Raw genomic sequence first — 18,124 nt, forward strand, 5'->3', positions numbered from 1 at the left:
CAGTGTGATTCTACTCTGCTGCCAACTGTCATGCAGAGAGGGTATAGGAACAGACTTGTCCCATCTTCCTAAACTGGTTTCCATCCCCTTTAACATTTGGTCCAGAAAATGGTCTGAAGGCACCTGGCACCTGAAGTGACCTTATACAGCACCATATTTGCCAAGCAGAGCTGCCTGGTTAGCACCTGGATTGGAAACTACCTGGGGATGCTATGCATGCCAAGAATAGCATAGCATAGCATAACATAGAATTCAACATGCAGGAAGGTTACTGACAGCCGTAATTCTGAGGGGTTGGGGATACTCTTTTTACACTTCTGATCCCTACAGATGTGCACAGTGTTTCATCTCGCAAGAGTCCCTTGTGAATCCACTTCTCTGATAGGGACCAGAGTGAGACTAGCATCATGGGCAGTCTCACCACAGGAATGGATAGATAAATCCATGTAGTTGAATACTGTAAAATTGTAAGTGGCTATCATGTGGTGCATTTATAGACTGCCTTTCTGTTTTAAAAAGACTCAAAGAAATTTACAATTTTGAAGAAGCAACAAATTTAAAATGAACAAGACCACAACAATAAAATAACAATTGACCAAGAGCGATTATCAGTCAGCAGTCCTCATGCAAGGCCATACGCCCAGCGGGAGAGGGTGGTTTTAGTTAAGACTCCCACCAGCTACACCTCTTTCAGTGAAGAGATCCAGAGCAAGCAGGTACTGATATGGAGTGAGACAATTCATCTTCAAAACCAGAAGGCTGGATTGGGCCCAGAATCAAATCAGGACCCAGGGCAGATCACAATTAGAATATTATGTGTCCAACAGTCTGAGCATCATGGAAGCAGCATTTTACACAGCTCTAGCTTCTGAGTATAATTCAAAGGCAACCCTAGGTAGAGTGAATTGCAGTAAACAAGTTGTCATCTGTAGCTTGCCACGTTCATCCTCGTGATAACCTTTAGAAGCCTGTGATCCCTATTCTCGTTTTACAAATGGGAACCCAAAGTCTGTCGCAGTACCAACTACAAGATCAGGCCACCTCATACATTACTCTAATAACCTGAATCCAAGACTAGATTTTTCCCAAGGTTTTTGATATTAAAAATTGGGAGGATGTCTTAAATTTGAGTCCTGTTCCTTTTGAGTAAATGCAGGTATAACCTGTACTTACACCCTCTGCTTTTTAAGAGGGTCATCTTAAATTAAGAGTCATCTTCAATTCAGGTAAATACGGTATATTTTTAGCAAGTACACATTACAGAGTTGTATTATACAGTATACCTGTTGAATTGCAAGGTTTGAAAAATTCCCATGACTTCCATATTAACTGCATGCGTACTCTGGATACTGACAGTGGACAGCCACAACTGGTTGCAATTTACCATCTGCATGCATAGTATGCACATACTGGTTGACATCCAAATTAGCACTACACTGACGCAGCAGTATCTGATGTCCACACAGACCATGCCATTTTGAGGGAGGAGGAATTGTTTTAGACCAGGGGTTCTCAACCTTGGGTCCCCCGATGTTGGTTGACTTCAATTCCCATTATCCCCAACCACAATGGCTTGACCATTGATGGTGGTCTAAAACCACCATCAGCCACCCTTTTTTAGAAAACATGTAGCCATTTCCCACAATATGGTTCTAAAGGTTATACAATGCAAGTCGGCAATATGTACCTGCTAAACATATAACTTATGAAGCTACAGGTAGAGAGGCAATGAATCTGCTAGAATTTGAACCAAGGCCTGCATTCCACAGGTGGCTCCAATATGGCAGCTACTATGGTTCTCCTGCTTCTAGAGAACTAGTATTTGTGCACTGATTACTTTCAATCTTCATGCTTACTTTATAAATTATGACACTAAATTTTTTTAGTATAGTCCAAAGAGTGCTGTACTTGGACCAGACATATCTGGATACCTGTACCTACATTAGGCTTAGGACTAGTTTATCTCAATCTCAATGTAGCTGTGAGAATTAAATGGAGGTATACACCTCCATGTATACCATTCTGAGTATCTTTGAGGAAGGATGAGATGCAAAAAGTATCTTAGCAAATGCAAAACCCTTAACAAATATAACCTACCACATCACAGACAGACAGACACACACACACACTCTTCCGAATCTAACTGAATTGTTATATCAGATTTTTTTTGTAGTGCTTGTAATACCCATATGAATTAAGCTATATCTGACTTAAATAACATAGCATCCATTGATTAGTGGAAACATAGCAATGCCTGCCCTCCCCTCCCTGTCCACTAACAGCAATAATACGTACTGTATTCTTTTATCTTAAACTTGAAATGCTAATATCTAAACAGTGAGGTTTACAAATGCAAAGATGTTGAATTTAAAAATGTATTTCTGTTTTTGTTTTTAAGAAATCTTCATTACTATTTGCAAGGCAGTTTATGGAAATGAAGTGTCTAGCCTATTTATTCATTTAATGCATCTCCTTAAAGCTTCCAGTAAAAAATTTGAGAGCAACTTGCAATGCTCCTTTTTCTCCATCCTTACTCTGAATAAAGAAAAAACTCACAAACAGACATTGTCTCTATAGCTGTCTCTTTTGCCTGCTAGTTTCCTTTTTTCTTCACATGTCTGCATACTGACACATTCAATTTCAGGTTATCAGCACATCTGAATTACGGAATACTGATGGGGATAGAGGGCAAGCCTCTCTAGACTGATTAGCATCATTTAAGAAAGCATTCACTTGCTTGCTTCATTGGCTGCAGGGATTCCATGATGGGTGGCCTTTTAGCATTAGAAGTCAATATGGAGCAATCTCATTTGAATTAAATATGGACAAAAGAAAAGATCTGATTGTGGTTATTCATAGCTAACCTTTTAATTTTATGAAGCCCAAAAAATTGTCTCTAAATCCTTAAAATTTATTGCCATTTAAAAAAATTATTTCTTTTTAACCCTTTTCCCTTCCATTTTATCTTCTACTTTTAAAAAATAGTGCAAGAAAATGTAAAGCAACATTTTCTTTTCTAAAGAAATATCTGTATGAATGTTCAAGGAAAACCTTTTAACCTAGTTAGCCCTGGACTATAATGAAAGCATAGTGTCTGATTCTAATCCATAAAATGTATGTAAATCCACTCTGAAAAACATATTTGTCTATATGAGATTTACACTTGCATCAGAATGGGGTACAGATGGGACTAAAGTATTGCGTTAACACAGATGACTATTTATGGCTGGTCACACTGTGACCTTTGTTGGGAAATAGAGCCTAAATTCATGGCATGGTTGAAACAAGTTTAAAGCACAACGGAACTGTGATCCCAGGGGAGGGTGGGGAAACAATTCACATGATAATTCTATTTGAGCTCAGCGAACAGAATGATAAAATAATAATGATATTTCACTCTGGCTAGAATTACTGAAGTTCATATCACACATTGCAATTGTTGAATTCAGAAAGAATCGGTGTGGTTCAGACTGATCACAGATCGTCATGAACGATCAGCCTCAGGGTCAAAGTCAAGCACATGCCACATATATACACTGCAGCCTTATGACAAATTTTCACAAAGATGGCAAATGGGTAGGAGATAGATGTGGGTGACTGCTCCATATTTTTGACAGAACTGCTCACACCTTTCTGAACGATTATCAGATTCTTGCCATGTGGTTCAATTAAATTAATGTACTTACGTAAGTCCCAACTACACACGGGTACACCCAGGGAGGATTTTATTAATCTTTCCAATAAATGTAGATGTGGGAGAAAAAAGCTGCAAGAATGCATCACTGATTCTCCTTCAACTCTTGAAGACTATGAAACTTTTGCAATTCTATAGGCAAAATAAAATGGTGGGAAGAAACAGAAATCAGCTTCATATGAACTGAGAGGGCTGTCAATATGCAAGTAATGCTGAAGCTCAGAAGTATGGGTCTAGCCATGCTGTGACTCAGTCATACATTCCAAAGTAAGGGTTATCTCATGCAGGCTTAAACAAACGTCACAAAGGCTGATTCACACAACCAGTTCAAGCAATGTGGTGAAACTATGATCTGTCAGTGCTGGACAAATCACTATCCTTGCTATGTATGGTTTCCACAAGATACAACTATGCAACCTGTGACAGTTAAAACAAGATGGAAATTTCAGATCATCCTAAGAAAATCCTTCAAAAACGTCCAGCTGGGTAAAAAAGAACAGCCATGCGTACGTGTACACACACTCACACACTCACTTTTCAGCTTACAGATTTGAGCATTATTTAGGATATAAGACCAAAATGTCTTAATTCTGCCAACCAGATATGCATTGCAGCTGGAAGTTATACGCATATTCGACTTCAGGAAAGTCATCCAGGAAACACACTCTCACCCAGCCCAGCTGGAACAAGTTTCACTAATATCAATGGGACTGATTCACAAGTAAGGTAGAACCATATCTTTATGATGATTTAGCCTGCTTCAGTCTGGGTTTTTTGGTATACACAGTGCACTCTAATACTTACTGGTGCATGCCCAAGGGTCATTCTCAGCAATTCATATAGCCATTCTCAGCAATTAGGGATGCTGTACCACTGAACAGTAGCTGTGGGGCTGTTGCTTTTCAGTGGCAAGGTACTGTGAAACATATCACTGAGGGAGGTCTAACTCCTTCAAATCACACCTATATGTCCATTGGGGGATACAGTACTATGCATCCCAACACTCCCATAGACTGTGCCTTGGTGAGTGTATCTGCAAAGCTAATACTGCACATTAAGTTCATACAAAGATGACTGCTTTTCTGTAGCCCTCCAGGAGCTTCAAGACTGCCATGGTTACCTCCCCATGTCTACATGACCTGCCTGTCCTAATGCGACTTCTTCATCCAAACCTTGCTAATATTGTGCAGGATCCAAACAAAAACAACCTATAAATCAGGCCACAAAGCACAACAGCTTCAGGGCTTGACTGCAGACAGAGAGGCAGGGTATGTGTTAGAATACTACCCCCAACATCGAGGCTCCTAGCACAATATGTGACTAACCAAGCCAAATACAGTCTATCAGCCACGTATTGGTGTTTTGACACCACCTTTGTTTGACATATACCGTTGTTTTTGTACTCCCAAGCAGGCAGCACAGAACAAGTGATTTATACAGGCCCAGACAGACTGCCATACATGGATAGCTGCATTTGGCTTGGCCGGTCACAAGTTGTGCATGCCTGACATCACCATCACCACCAGTATTTCAGTACTTTAGTTTAGCAATCAAACTGGTCACTAACTCTGTGCTCAATCACATCATAAGTAACTTCCAGGCCAGTGCCTTGGCACACATAGAATAGTATCCACATGCTAGTTCAGTTCCAGCACATTTGGATTATCAAAGTTTGGATAAGCAGGAGAGCTGTTTATACTGGAACATGGGAAAGGAACAGTGAATTTGCACAACTTAGCCTTGGATGCTGCGGATCATACTGCTGAAAGCAATGGCTTGCTGAAACAGTATTTCTAACCCAGGAATTTAGCACAAAAACACTTCACTTCCAGCTATTTGCTACTGTATTTATTTCAGGTAAATGTGTCGTGTGTGTGCAAGTTTGCAAATCTCCCAGGAGATGCTCTTTCACACAACTGAAAGGTTCTACCAAGAACAATGGAACTTACAAGTAAACTTACATGCGATTGCATCTTTATGATGAAAGACCCAGTAAATGTGGAATATATTTGTCAATGAACAAGTTTGACAACAGCTGATAAACCTAAAGGAACTGATCCATACACAATTTGAGAAAAAGTGGAAGTGAAATTGACTAAAGTGAGAAGTACAGATTAAAACCAAGTATTAACAGTTAACCAAGTATTAACTGTTACAGGCTGATTTCCTATGAGCTTTGTGTCGATTGATAGATAGATCTATCATATTTTTATACCACCTGATATAGTTATCTCTAGGCGGTGTACAAAGTTAAAACATAATGAATGTGAAACCATATAAAACAGTTACAATTCACAAAACATTTCACAAAAAATAAAAACATTAAATATTTTTAAACTTTCGTTAAAAGCCTGGGAAAACAGGTAGGTCTTGAGGGTCTTCCCAAAAGCAAGCAGAGATGGAGATGCTCTTATCCCAAGCCGTTAAGGGCTTTATAAGTGAAGGACCCAAGCCGTTAAGGGCTTTATAAGTAATAACAAGCACTTTGTATTTTGTTCAGAAACATATCAGCAGCCAGTGCAATTCTTTTAAAATCAGTGTTATATGATCACTTCAGGTTAACCCAGAGACCAATCTGGCTTCCGTATTCTGTACCACTTGTAGTTTCCAGATTACATACAAAGGCAGCCCTACATAGGATGCATTAGAATAGTCAAGCCTAGAAGTTATCAGCATATGTACCACTGTTTTAAGGTCATTTACAACAAACAACAATAACAACAACAAATATTTATATACAGCTTTTCAACAAAAGTTTTCAAAGCAGTTTACGGGGGGGGGGAGGGGGGAGATGAATGAATACAAAAGATGGCTCCCAGCTCCAAAGGGCTCACTATTTAAAAAGAAACATAAGATACACACCAGCAAGTCACTGGAAGTACTGTGCTGGAGGTGGATAGGGCCAGGTACTCTCTCAATGCTAAATAATGAGAATCACCATGTTTAAAAGATGCCTCTTTGCCCAGTTAGCAGGGGTTACCTCTAGAAATGGATGTTGCTGCCGAAGCTATCGGCCGAAGCTGATAAAAAGCACTCCTGGCCACTGCCTCAAGCTGAGAAACCAGAGAGAGTTCGGGATCCAGGAGCACTCCCAAACAGCCCGAACCAGGCCAACTGGAAACTGAGGGGAGGCTGGCAGGGGGAAGGGGAACCACTGGAGATTTCCTGCAGCTGCGGCAGCACCACCCAGAGGCAGTGATGTGTGTGTGTGTGTGCGTGAGTCTGGTTTGGTTTGAGGGCAAGCCAGGAGGTGAGCCCTCAAGTCAGCCAAGTTTGATATCAGACCGGCTCAAACTCGATCCAGTCTGCACATCCCTAAAAAGAACTGTGTCTTTGCCACCTGCACTGCCAGAGCATAGATCTTCAGATGTGCTCAGTATTGCAATCTGTTGGGTTCACTCCGGGTCTTCTTCCACTTTGTGCTCTAGTCATCTACCTTGCTGCTTCAGCTCCCATAGTTCTTCCCAAACCCACAGGGCTGATTTTGAAGCAGGTTGGAGAGGACGTTTAGAAGCTATTGTGTCTACCGCATTGGTAAGTTCATTATTCCATGTTTTTCACCAGAACATCGACAGAATCACTAGCAGAGTCCATTTGAAAGCCTTCCAAGGCTTTGTGGAATCCTATTGGATCCAATAACCTTCTTGGGCATACCAACCTAATGGGTCCTTCACCATTGCAAAGGTGGAGGTTATGGTTGCAAGTCCTACCTTAACCAGATGATGATCTATCCATGGCAATGGAGAGATGACAGGAGTTCCCACCCACAGAACACCACTCTGATCAAAGCAAAAGACCAACTCGAGCATGTGACCAGCATAATGTGTCATTCCAGAGACCACCTGGTATAGGCCCATAGTCACCCTGGCTGCTATGAACTCCTGAGCCACTCCCGACAACCCAATCAGAAATGGGCATTGAAGTCCCCCACCAACAACAACCTGGGCCACTCCAATGCCAACTCCAGAACCAGGTCCATCAACTCAGCTAAGTACTCTGTTGGGCAGTGGGATGATAGAAGTCCCAATCCATCTTTGATCCCTGGATTTAGGTATACTCATTTGATATAGGCCAATTCCTTGACAGGGATCCTGGAAAGGGAAATGATATTCTTATAGACCACAGTCACTTCACCTCCCCACCCACATCCTCCCACCTGTTCCACCACTGAGTAACCCATCGGGAGAAGCTGGAAGCAAACTGGGCCACTAGAGTCTCCCAACCAGGTCTCCGTAATGCACACCAGTTTGGCTCCTTCATTCATGATCAAGTCATGGATAATCTCAGACTTATTTTGGACTGACCTGGCATTACAAAGCAATAAGATGAGGCTCTCTGCATTATTGGCACTGCTCTCCAAAGTCAAAGAGGTGGTAGGCCTGCTGGAAGGGGAAACAGCAACTAAATTACTAGATCCCCTTCCCCTGTAGACCTACGGGCACCATATCTTCATCAATTCCCCACCACAGCTGGAATAGCTGCCCCAGAGTCATCCCCCGCTTCCCCATCTTTGGATAATCCAAGATACTTGAACCAGGCTCAACCAATTACAAGGCAAAAACAGTATAGTAAGCAGGAGTCTCCCTTTTAGGACGTCAAAACAATACATTGACCCCACCCCTCAGCCTCAACCCCAAAGGCCAGCCTCCTTTGGCAGCTGGCCTGCCAGAGACCTCAGGCTCCAGCGCAGCCTCTTCCTTTTAAGGGCCAAGGAGTTAGATAAGCATGACCAGGTGACTCTCACTCACCCAGTGGGGCAGAGTTGGTCCAGCTGCTTGGTGCTGGAGCAATTAGTAAGGCCAAGCAGCCAAGGGGAGACGGTTGGGGGAGGCAGCCTGCAGGAAACCCTTGGTTGGCCTGCCCACTTCAAACAGGGAGAAAGGAGAGGAAAAGGGCATGGAATACACACTTACCTCCCAGTGCCTCCTGCAAAGTGCCCCTGGCAGCCCCAGCACAGGGGGGTTACTTACACACACACACACACCTACCTACAGCTTCTCAACACCTACCTTCAGGTTATCAAACCTTGCAAAATTGTTCATGATAGTCTGTAAGAGCTTGAATTTGGGAATATCAACATCAAATGAACCTGTCTCAACTCGGACAATTTTATCCCAGAATAAAGTTGGTGGGAAGTACTAACATTTAAAGAGAATGCCTTTACACAAGTGTCATACACAATGATGAAAATAAGGCAATCAGTGATGGGATTCTAGCTTATATAGTACAGATTCTTCAGAAAAATATCCCAGCTTTAATGGGTCTTTCACCATAAAGATATGGTTCTTCTATGTAACCTTACTTGTGAATCAGTCCCATTGATATGCATACAACTTGTTCCATCTGGGCTATGTGAGAGTACGTCTCCTGGATGACTTGCCCAAAGTCGAATACGCATATAACTTTCAACTGCAATGCATATTTGGTAGGTAGAATTGAGACATTTTGGTCTGACCAGAGATAGGCTTCTGTACTATTATGTGCAAGTTGAGAATCAATAGTTTAAAGATCTTTGATTTACTCAGAATATCTGCAAGAGTTTTAATTTTGTTTTTTCCTGTAAATGTTTATGTTCAAATTTTAATTTTCATTGTATGTGATGGGGGGTTGTTCTATTATGTTTTGCATTCTCTTAGCCAGTATGATCAGAAATGATAGGGCAATCATCATATATAAAGTTCTATCCCGGTGCATTCATTTTGGGCACTCTTGCCTGGGCGGGCAAAAGCGAGGTAACAGCAGTTTCTGACGCCTATAATCTATAGGAAGCTACCTACCTACCTACCTACCTCTTCATCTTACCCCAAAAGAAGAGGGGTTTTTTTCCTCTCTCTCTCCGTCTGCTATGTAAACTACTTTGAAAACCTTTTTGTTTAAAAGTCATATATAGCTATTCTGAACAAATAAATACATCTGACTGCATGTATGACAGTGCATGTGGGCTTCCCAGAAACATCTGGTTGGCCACTGTGAGAAGGTCCACTAGGAAAATGGTCGACGCTGATCCACCAAGGCTCTTAGGTTTTCATATCCTTATATGCCTGCCGTTTCTCCACCCATGGAAAAAACCTGTGGGATTCCCATTATCACCATCTTCATTAGGAATACAACCCAAGATTTATTTTCCTTGCATAGCCTTAGATCTAATGAAGGAGTCACACAAACTCTGAAAACATTTCTAGTCCATATGATTTCAGCATCACCTCATTCTACATCAGCATTCCAACAAGCAACAAGATTTATGCTGTCCACTTTTCAAAGAGAAAGGCTGAAACAAACACCCCACAACTCAAGAGCTTTTCCTCTGCATCTTAAGCATGTGCATTAAGAGGCCCTTCACAATCTTTCCTTCCAGTAGGCTTTGTTCAGTTGACTAGCATGCACCTCCTAATGCGCCACAAGGAAGAAATTAGAAGTGTTGAGGGCTATTGAACACTGAGCTTTCAGAAAGCATCAGCAGAAAGTCTTTTTTCTTTTCTTTTTTAGCACAGATGTTTCTATAAATGTGAGACACTGAAGAACTTCAAGTGTTCGAAGTCTGATAAACTTCCACCTGCAGCACAGTGACAGTTTCATATGTGAAGAATGAGTTATTGTTTAAAAATAACACTTATATGAGACACTGGGAGAAGAAAGATGGTATAATCAGGTACATAGTACTATTATAAGACTACAGACGGTAAAGAATATTCCTTTGCCTCTGTCCCTCGGAGCCAATATTGCTTGCATGCTTGTAGACCTTGCACACTTGCAGATTTCTGCTTGCCTTGTGTCTTTGTGAGCTTTTTTCCATGAACCTACCATGGCTGCTTACCCTGAATTCTCTCTCAGTTTTGTGACTTTGCCTGTCTATGTCCCCTAGCCTGATCCTCGTATATCTGTTCTACAAATAACAGTCCCCTGCAACAATATATTACAATAATCAAAAATAGTTTTCTACATTTATATTAGTTTACATGTTCTTTTTACAGAGGTTAATCGATGGAGGCCATTTTGCTAAGAACGTGTTAATCTTCTCTCTTCCTTCTTTAACAGAGAAGTAATTTGTAATTTGGCACATCATGGCTAAATCCCACAGTTCAAGCCACCATTCTACCACACTGGGGCTCTTTCTTATCTGCAATATAGAATTCATGCAGCTACTTATCACACGTGATATCAGCTCATGATCTCTAGGTCTTCCATTCTTTGTATATTTAAACAATAAGAATACAAAGTTCAAGTTGTATTGAATATTCTGATATACCACTCATGGCTTTCCTTATGTCTTTCAAAAAAAATTTCTGGTTTACGTATAAGTAAGTTCAGCGTATATTATAGCATTCTCTTTTCTAACATTTCCAGCATTTTATACTGATTTTTTAAAAATGCATTTTACTTGATATATTTTGATGCATTTTACTTGACTGACACTACCAACTGATTGATTTGTATTTATTCTCCTAAATTTACATATAATGAAAGTATGACTTATTTCCCACAAATATTTCCAGACTTCAAACATTATCATTTTTAATAAAATATTCTGCCCACCTTTTTACATATGGTTTGACTCTACCTTGTTCTGCTTGCAATATTATCCTTCATGACTTAGCTTACCCCTGACACTGCCAAGTGGAACCATAAAGATGTGTTGTGACCATAAACTATTACAACCACCTTGCAATGGAGTTCAAAGTAGAATAAGGATAAGGATTACTGTATTAGATAAAGTTTGACTGTTTTATTGCAAATGCAAAGTGGTTATATTGAGTAGTGGTTATACTGAGTAGTGCTATTTGGCATACCTGGTCAAAGACTATAATAAAGTTATTTGAGCAGGAAAAGTTGATCAGCCCTGCTGCTTATCCCTTGATTCATGGATTTGGCAAACTGTTAACTTTGGTGGAACTGGTAGGCTAGTTTTGTGCATTTTCACATTGGCATCAATAGCACCTGCATTATTCTGATGCACAAAGAGTGCTGCCACATTCCACATTCCTGTAGCCTTTTTTTGTTCAGGAGTGGTCACACCTTCAGAAGGCAAACCTGAATGCTTTATTGTTCACAACACTACTAATCTGCTAGGTTAAGAATGGGCCCATTCATAGAAATATTATGATGTACATCCATCTGATTGTTTCAGTTAAATGCCAGATAAATTGAGGCAGCCATTAAAAGGACTTATACTTTCAGACACTGCAACAACTGTATCTGTGACTTCGAAAAAAGATGTACAGTATTTTTGAACAAAAGGCATTCCATGTTATACTTTTAATTACTGTGAGCTGCTTTGGAAGAAAACCATCATATAAATACAAAAATAAATAATCTATTGCCATCTCTGAAAGCACTTAAGATGACATTAAAAAAAAACATAAGAACATCCCTGCGGGATCAGGCCCAAGGCCTATCCAGGCCATCATCCTGTTTCCCACAGTAGCCCACTAGATGCCTCTGGGAAGCCCACAGGCAAGAAGTGAAGGCATACCCTTTCCCCCGCAACTGGTATTTAGAAGCATCTTACCGCTGAGGCTGGAGGTGGTCTATAGCTATCAGACTAGTAGCCATTGATAGACCTGTCCTCCATAAATGTATAATATTTGACATTTATTACAAATGCCTACATTATTGAGTGCCCTCATCAATTACCACCATGTTTGGGATGCAGTTAGCATATAAAGTGTCAATAAAGTTGTGTGAATGCTATGGATAACAGGTATATAATACAGAAATTTATTTTCTGGACAGCTTACAGTAGAGGGGCTGCATGGCCTGAGCTGTGCTGCTCCACAGCAACCTCCTGACCATAATAGAAAGGGCTGTTAAATATAGCTCAATGGATCTCAATTGCATCTTATTCAACAGAAGATTATTCTCAGGGCCTACTGGACCCCCCAGCAGCTTAAGCGATTAAATATAACCTTGAATAGTAATTGCTGGAGATGCAATAATCCTCATTCAGACTTAACGCATATGTTTTGGGACTGTCCCAAAGTGCAAGGCTTCTGGAGGGAGAGTACTACACATATTAATTTGGTGATGGCCTCATCTCTAGCACTGAGGGACCTGAACACAGTACTGGGATATATCCCAGCAGATTGGGGACTAAAATCAAGTTCTAAACAATGGCTATGGAGAGGCTTACTGGTGGTCAAGAGAATAATACTGTGGCACTGGAAATCTCCCAAATAGGATTGAGGACTGGGTGCATGGCTTGCTTGAGTTGGCGGCACATGAAAAATAGGCCCTCATAAAAGTAAATAAACTAGATAAATGGTCAGAACTCTGGGACAACTTCCATGACTTATTCTTAAAATGAGAATCCTATTGATTTACCCACATCGCTTGTTGCAAAGCTGTGTACAGATTGAGTACCGCTTATCCAGGCTGCTTGGGACCGGATAAGCTCTGGATTTTGGAATTTTCGGGATTTTGGAGTCATCCATAAACAGTGAGTTGGAACTATCACAGCAAAAAATAAATAAATGGTGGCGGCGTGGAAGTGGGCAAGCAGAGGAGGCGGGGGGCACCGTGGAGGTGGGCGAATGGAGAGGCGGGTGAGCGGAGGAGGTGGGAGACTCTGGTGACGACGGTGGTGGTGGGGGTGGAAGGTGGCGGCACGGCCCTGGCCCTGAGGAAGGCGGCTTGACCGCATTTTTAAACTGAGCTGAGGCGTGGTTTTTTTCTGTGGTTTTTAAGGTTGTGGTGTCCGGATTTTGGAGCATTCTGGATTTCGGGTGTCCAGATAAGGGATACTCGACCTGTATTCCTTTTCCTCTCTCCTTCCCCCCTTCTGATTTTCTTCCCTCTCCTCACTCCTCTTCCTCTTTCCCTGAATCTCTCCGTTCTTTCCTCACCTCCCACCAGCCAGCAACACACAAAGGGTGGTTTGGGAAGGAAAGGTTGGGCTCAGGGCTGGAGGAAGGGGGAACTGGGAAAGATGTTTGTAAAATACATAATGTCAAAAAAATGTAAAGAAAAAGAAAAAGCCAATCAGCCAAAGAAACTGTGGGTCCAATAGGGGGCCTGTTGACCCTATATATGGAACTGACTTAAGCTTGGCTCTTCAGTATACCATATCAAGTAGCCATTCAGACTCCCATGCTTTGCCTTGCTTCCTGACCAGCAGCCCACCTCAGATAACATCTCCCACCTCTAGACCCTTGCTCCTTGAATATATACCAGAACTAGATGGCACGCTACAGCCCATCTCAGAGCTTGGACAAGACCTGTTCAAAGTCTCTTAAATATGGCGGCGCTACTGTAGAAGACGGTTGAATCCCATGTTTGGCAGCTTCTCACATTTCTTTTTCTTTTACAAAATGGCAGCTAAAAGGAATCCCGATCTAGACAGAGACATTAACGTGGTGAGGCAGGGATTAATCCTTATCCTCAATCCCACCTCTAGGCTGCTATTTGCCCTAATAAGCAAAAAGTGCACATATTTTGCTAATAAAGGAAAATAGCACCATTGGAGATTTTCAGAGGGAAAATGGGGATACAGTTAATACCACCCCCCACCGCCTCGTTTGAACTAGAGCTTCCATTTTTAAAAACACACACCAAGAAAAGATGCGGGGAGTTTTTGTCATGGGATTCCAACATCAGTTTTGGCCCTAGGATAACAGAGATCTTACTGTGTGATATACTGAGGAGATGAATGGAAACTGGAGGTACCGTACCATGAGTACCTCTGCTGATGGTCTGAATTGTGTAGTCTGATCTGTTAGCAGGTAGCAGAGGTTCCTGGACCTATTCAGGGGCAGAGATTCAAACTGGATGACCTTTTGACCCTTCTGATTCCATAGTCTTACAGTGTTGTAAATGGTGATAATTTTTTTTTTAAATCTATCTATCTATCTATCTATCTATCTATCTATCTATTATATTTTTACACCGCCCAAAACTTACATCTCTGGGCGGTTTACAACAAGATTAAAAAGTAAAACATTAATTAAAAACAAAAGCAAAACAAAACAAAAATTTAAAAGCAAGAAATGTAAAACACAATTTAAAATTTTTAAACAATATTCTAAAAACAACATTCAAAACAATTAAAACAATATCAGTTAAAAGCCTGAGTGAAGAAATGCATCTTTAAGGACTTTTTAAAGGATGTCAGAGATGGGGAGACTCTTATTGCACTAGGGAGCGCATTCCAAAGCCTCGGGGCAGCAACTGAGAAGGCCCGACCCTGAGAAGCCGAGACTGTGGCAAATGCAGACGGACCTCTTCTGATGATCTCAATGGGTGGCGGGGTTCATTACGAAGAAGCCGTTCTCTTAAAAACCCAGGGCCCAAGCTGTTTAGGGCTTTATAGATTATGACCAACTCCTTGTATTTTGCCCGGAAACATATTGGCAACCAGTGTAACTCCTTCAATACGGGAGTAATATGGTCTCTCCTAGATGACTCAGAGACCAGCCTGGCTGCTGCATTCTGGACCAACTGTAGTTTCCGGACTACATACAAGAGCAGCCCCACATAAAGCGCATTGCAGTAATCCAGTCTGGAGGTTACCAGCAGATGTACCACTGTTTTGAGGTCGTCTAACTCAAGAAATGGATGCAGCTGGCGTATCAGCCGAAGCTGATAGAAGGCACCTCTGGCCACTGCCTCAACCTGGGACACCAAGGAGAGACTTGGATCCAGAAGCACCCCTAGACTGCACACCTGTTCCTTCTAGGGAAGTGTGACCCCATCCAGAACAGGCAGATCAAAATCATCTCTTGAGTTCCGACCCTGCACAATGAGTACCTCCGTCTTATCTGGATTCAGTCTCAGTTTGTTATCCCTCATCCAGCCCATTATCGACTCCAGGCAGGCATTTAGGGAGGTTATGTCCTCTCCCGATGATGCTGACATGGAGAAATAGATTTGGGTGTCATCAGCATACTGATAGCACCCTGCACCAAATCTCCTGATGATCTCTCCCAACGGTTTCATGTAGATGTTAAGCAACATCGGACACAATACGGAGCCCTGAGGGACACCATACAAAAGTTCAGATTTTGAAGAACAGCAGTCTCCAAGGGACACTATTTGGAAGCTGCCCGAGAGGTAGGAGCGGAACCACTGCAAAGCAGTGCCTCCCACCCCCCAACCCCCTCAGACACTCCAGAAGGATACTATGGTCGATAGTATCAAAAGCCGCCGAGAGGTCCAAAAGGACCAACAGAGTCACACTTCCTCTGTCAATTGCCAGTTGGAGATCATCCATCAGGCCGACCAAGGCAGTCTCCACCCCATAGCCAGCCCGGAAGCCAGTTTGAAATGGGTCTAGATAATCCGTTTATACAATAAAATTTATACAATAAAATAAGGTTCTTAGTTACCAAGGAATCAAAGTCTTCAAATTAGAGATCCCAGATCTGCTTCATGGGTAAACATGTTCCTGCCTGGAGGAATTACGAAGGCATAGATAAAACTGAAAACTCTTACTAAGGGACAATGCATTTGCATGTGTGAGTACAGACATAATTGATTCTAAACAAAGGACACACTGGCTGAACTAGAATCATGTAAGTCTCCCCGCAACAAACACCCAAATGTAGTGCTGCTTTATCTGTGAAAGGGTGCTGGGTGGCATTTATTTATTTTTTAAAGGCCCACATATTTAAAAAGGGGTGAAATAGATTTTACATGGCTTGCTTTGAACCTGGGAACCTCCCATGGTGCAACTAATTGCGTTGCCAACAAGACACAGGAGTACACCAACAAGAAGCATAAAATGTATCTGTGAGGGGTGTGATGATGGGTCTTTATAAATAATACATTTATCCCAAGGTACACTTGTGTATCTGCTGTAAATGTAGGTATTTTTCATTAGGAGCAGATGGGCATCAATATACATGTGAAGACAATAGAAAACCAGGGAAGGTAAAGAGTGGGGAGGGAAGTGTGCATATATGAGTCATTCCTTAAGATGAATAATTGCTGATGAAAGAGAATGAAAGAGAAAGACAGACGGACAGAGAGAAAGAAAAGAAGGTGATTGTTAAATTAGCAGGAAACCAAACTCCTGTTTTATAAAGTTCTCCATCTCTTTTATTCATATATATTTATTTTAAAACCCACTTATTTTAATTAAAACCTTTCCTGAATACTAAGACGGAATTCAAAGCTATTCTCTAAAACACATTTTTTTATTATTTGATTAACTGTGAGTATTTTAGTGTCACAACAGGCCAGAGTCCATCTGGGGCTAATTTCCAGGGTGGTAAACTCCAATACGTACAACACATTAGTACAACTGCATTCACAAATGTTTTATAACATCAATATAACATTGTATTGCAAAGGAAAACTAGAAGGACCACTATTAATATGGTATACTCATATGATAAGGTGCTTTCATATTTCCACAACTTAAGAGTGCTTGTTTTTAAATCTTAGTATGTAGGCTATGACAAAATAGGTTTTAAACAAAAATTTAATGTTTCATAGGGAAAGGAAGTCTGGACTTTTACACTGCTCCTAGCCTGGCTGGCACCCTGCACACTGAGTAGAACCATTCCAAAATTCCGTGGTAGACTCATGTAAAATGCCTGTCAGACAAAAACCAGTGTATGCTGCATGCCATGACCTATGCTCTGTGCTAAGTGGGGAAATGGGCCGGATCGCTTCTGGCGCTATCTTCTCACAACTTTTCAGATATGTCCTCCCCAATTCTCAGTCTCGTGTATTTTGAGACTTCCCAATGTGGGAAGAGGAATTTGGGGCTAATGAACTCAGTCATTACATTTTTGCAAAGGAGTCATTCCCATGTTCGTCTACACAGGTAAACATTCTTGCACCAACCCAAAGCTCCAAAATATACATGGAATTTCTGCACAAGTGGGTTTCTCCATTCATTTCAACAGAGGAGCTGCCTCTTTCTATACAATCCTCCCTTGCCAACCGCGAGGGCTCCGTTCCGAGAAAATCTCACAGCTAGCGAATTCGCATTTGATGAGTCACTGAAAGCAGGGGGTTTGGGGAATCACGGTTGCAAAAGACCAAAAAATGAAAAAAAAAATCACCCCAAATCACCAGATATCCCTTGAAATCACCAAGAGTCAGCAAGAGGAGTGAAAGGGATCCGCCGCAAAATCACCCTGGAACCTCCCAAAAGTGCCCTGGAACCCCCTAAAAGCATGACCCCCCCCAAAAAAATAAAAAAAATCTTGCCAAACCACAGATACTCGGGTCGCAGTTGGCAAGACCTGTCACAATTTCCCAGACGTGGATACTCAAAACCACGATTGGGGAACCCGCGGTTGGCAAGGGATGACTGTACATTCATTTCTGTATGCAACGTGCCTGTTCCGCGGAAAGGGAGTGGGAGCCCTTGTAAGAGAAGAAGTTAGGCATAAATACTGCAGCTTCCATAAGAGCAAAGGGCTGCTGGATTGGAGCAACTGCATGAATTAAGGCCAGTTCACAGATACGTGTTCATCTCAAGTTGAC

The 18,124-nt window shown here is 41.6% G+C and overlaps 1 protein-coding gene across 40 annotated transcripts in view; it reads right to left on the minus strand.

The window, feature by feature from the left end:
• Nucleotides 1–18,124, minus strand: part of ZNF536 (zinc finger protein 536) — a 658,276-nt gene that overhangs the window by 471,031 nt on the left and 169,121 nt on the right. The window contains exon 1 of one of the 40 annotated variants that reach the window (XM_053270776.1): nt 3,687–3,704. The exons of the other annotated variants lie outside the window; for them this stretch is intronic. The gene's annotated coding sequence lies outside the window, so the exon portion shown is untranslated. Of the gene's footprint in view, nt 1–3,686; nt 3,705–18,124 lie in introns of those variants that run through there. 40 annotated transcript variants of the gene reach the window in all.

The sequence above is a fragment of the Hemicordylus capensis genome, chromosome 9, assembly GCF_027244095.1.
Source record: "Hemicordylus capensis ecotype Gifberg chromosome 9, rHemCap1.1.pri, whole genome shotgun sequence".
In the NCBI taxonomy this organism is placed as follows: Eukaryota; Metazoa; Chordata; class Lepidosauria; order Squamata; family Cordylidae; genus Hemicordylus; species Hemicordylus capensis.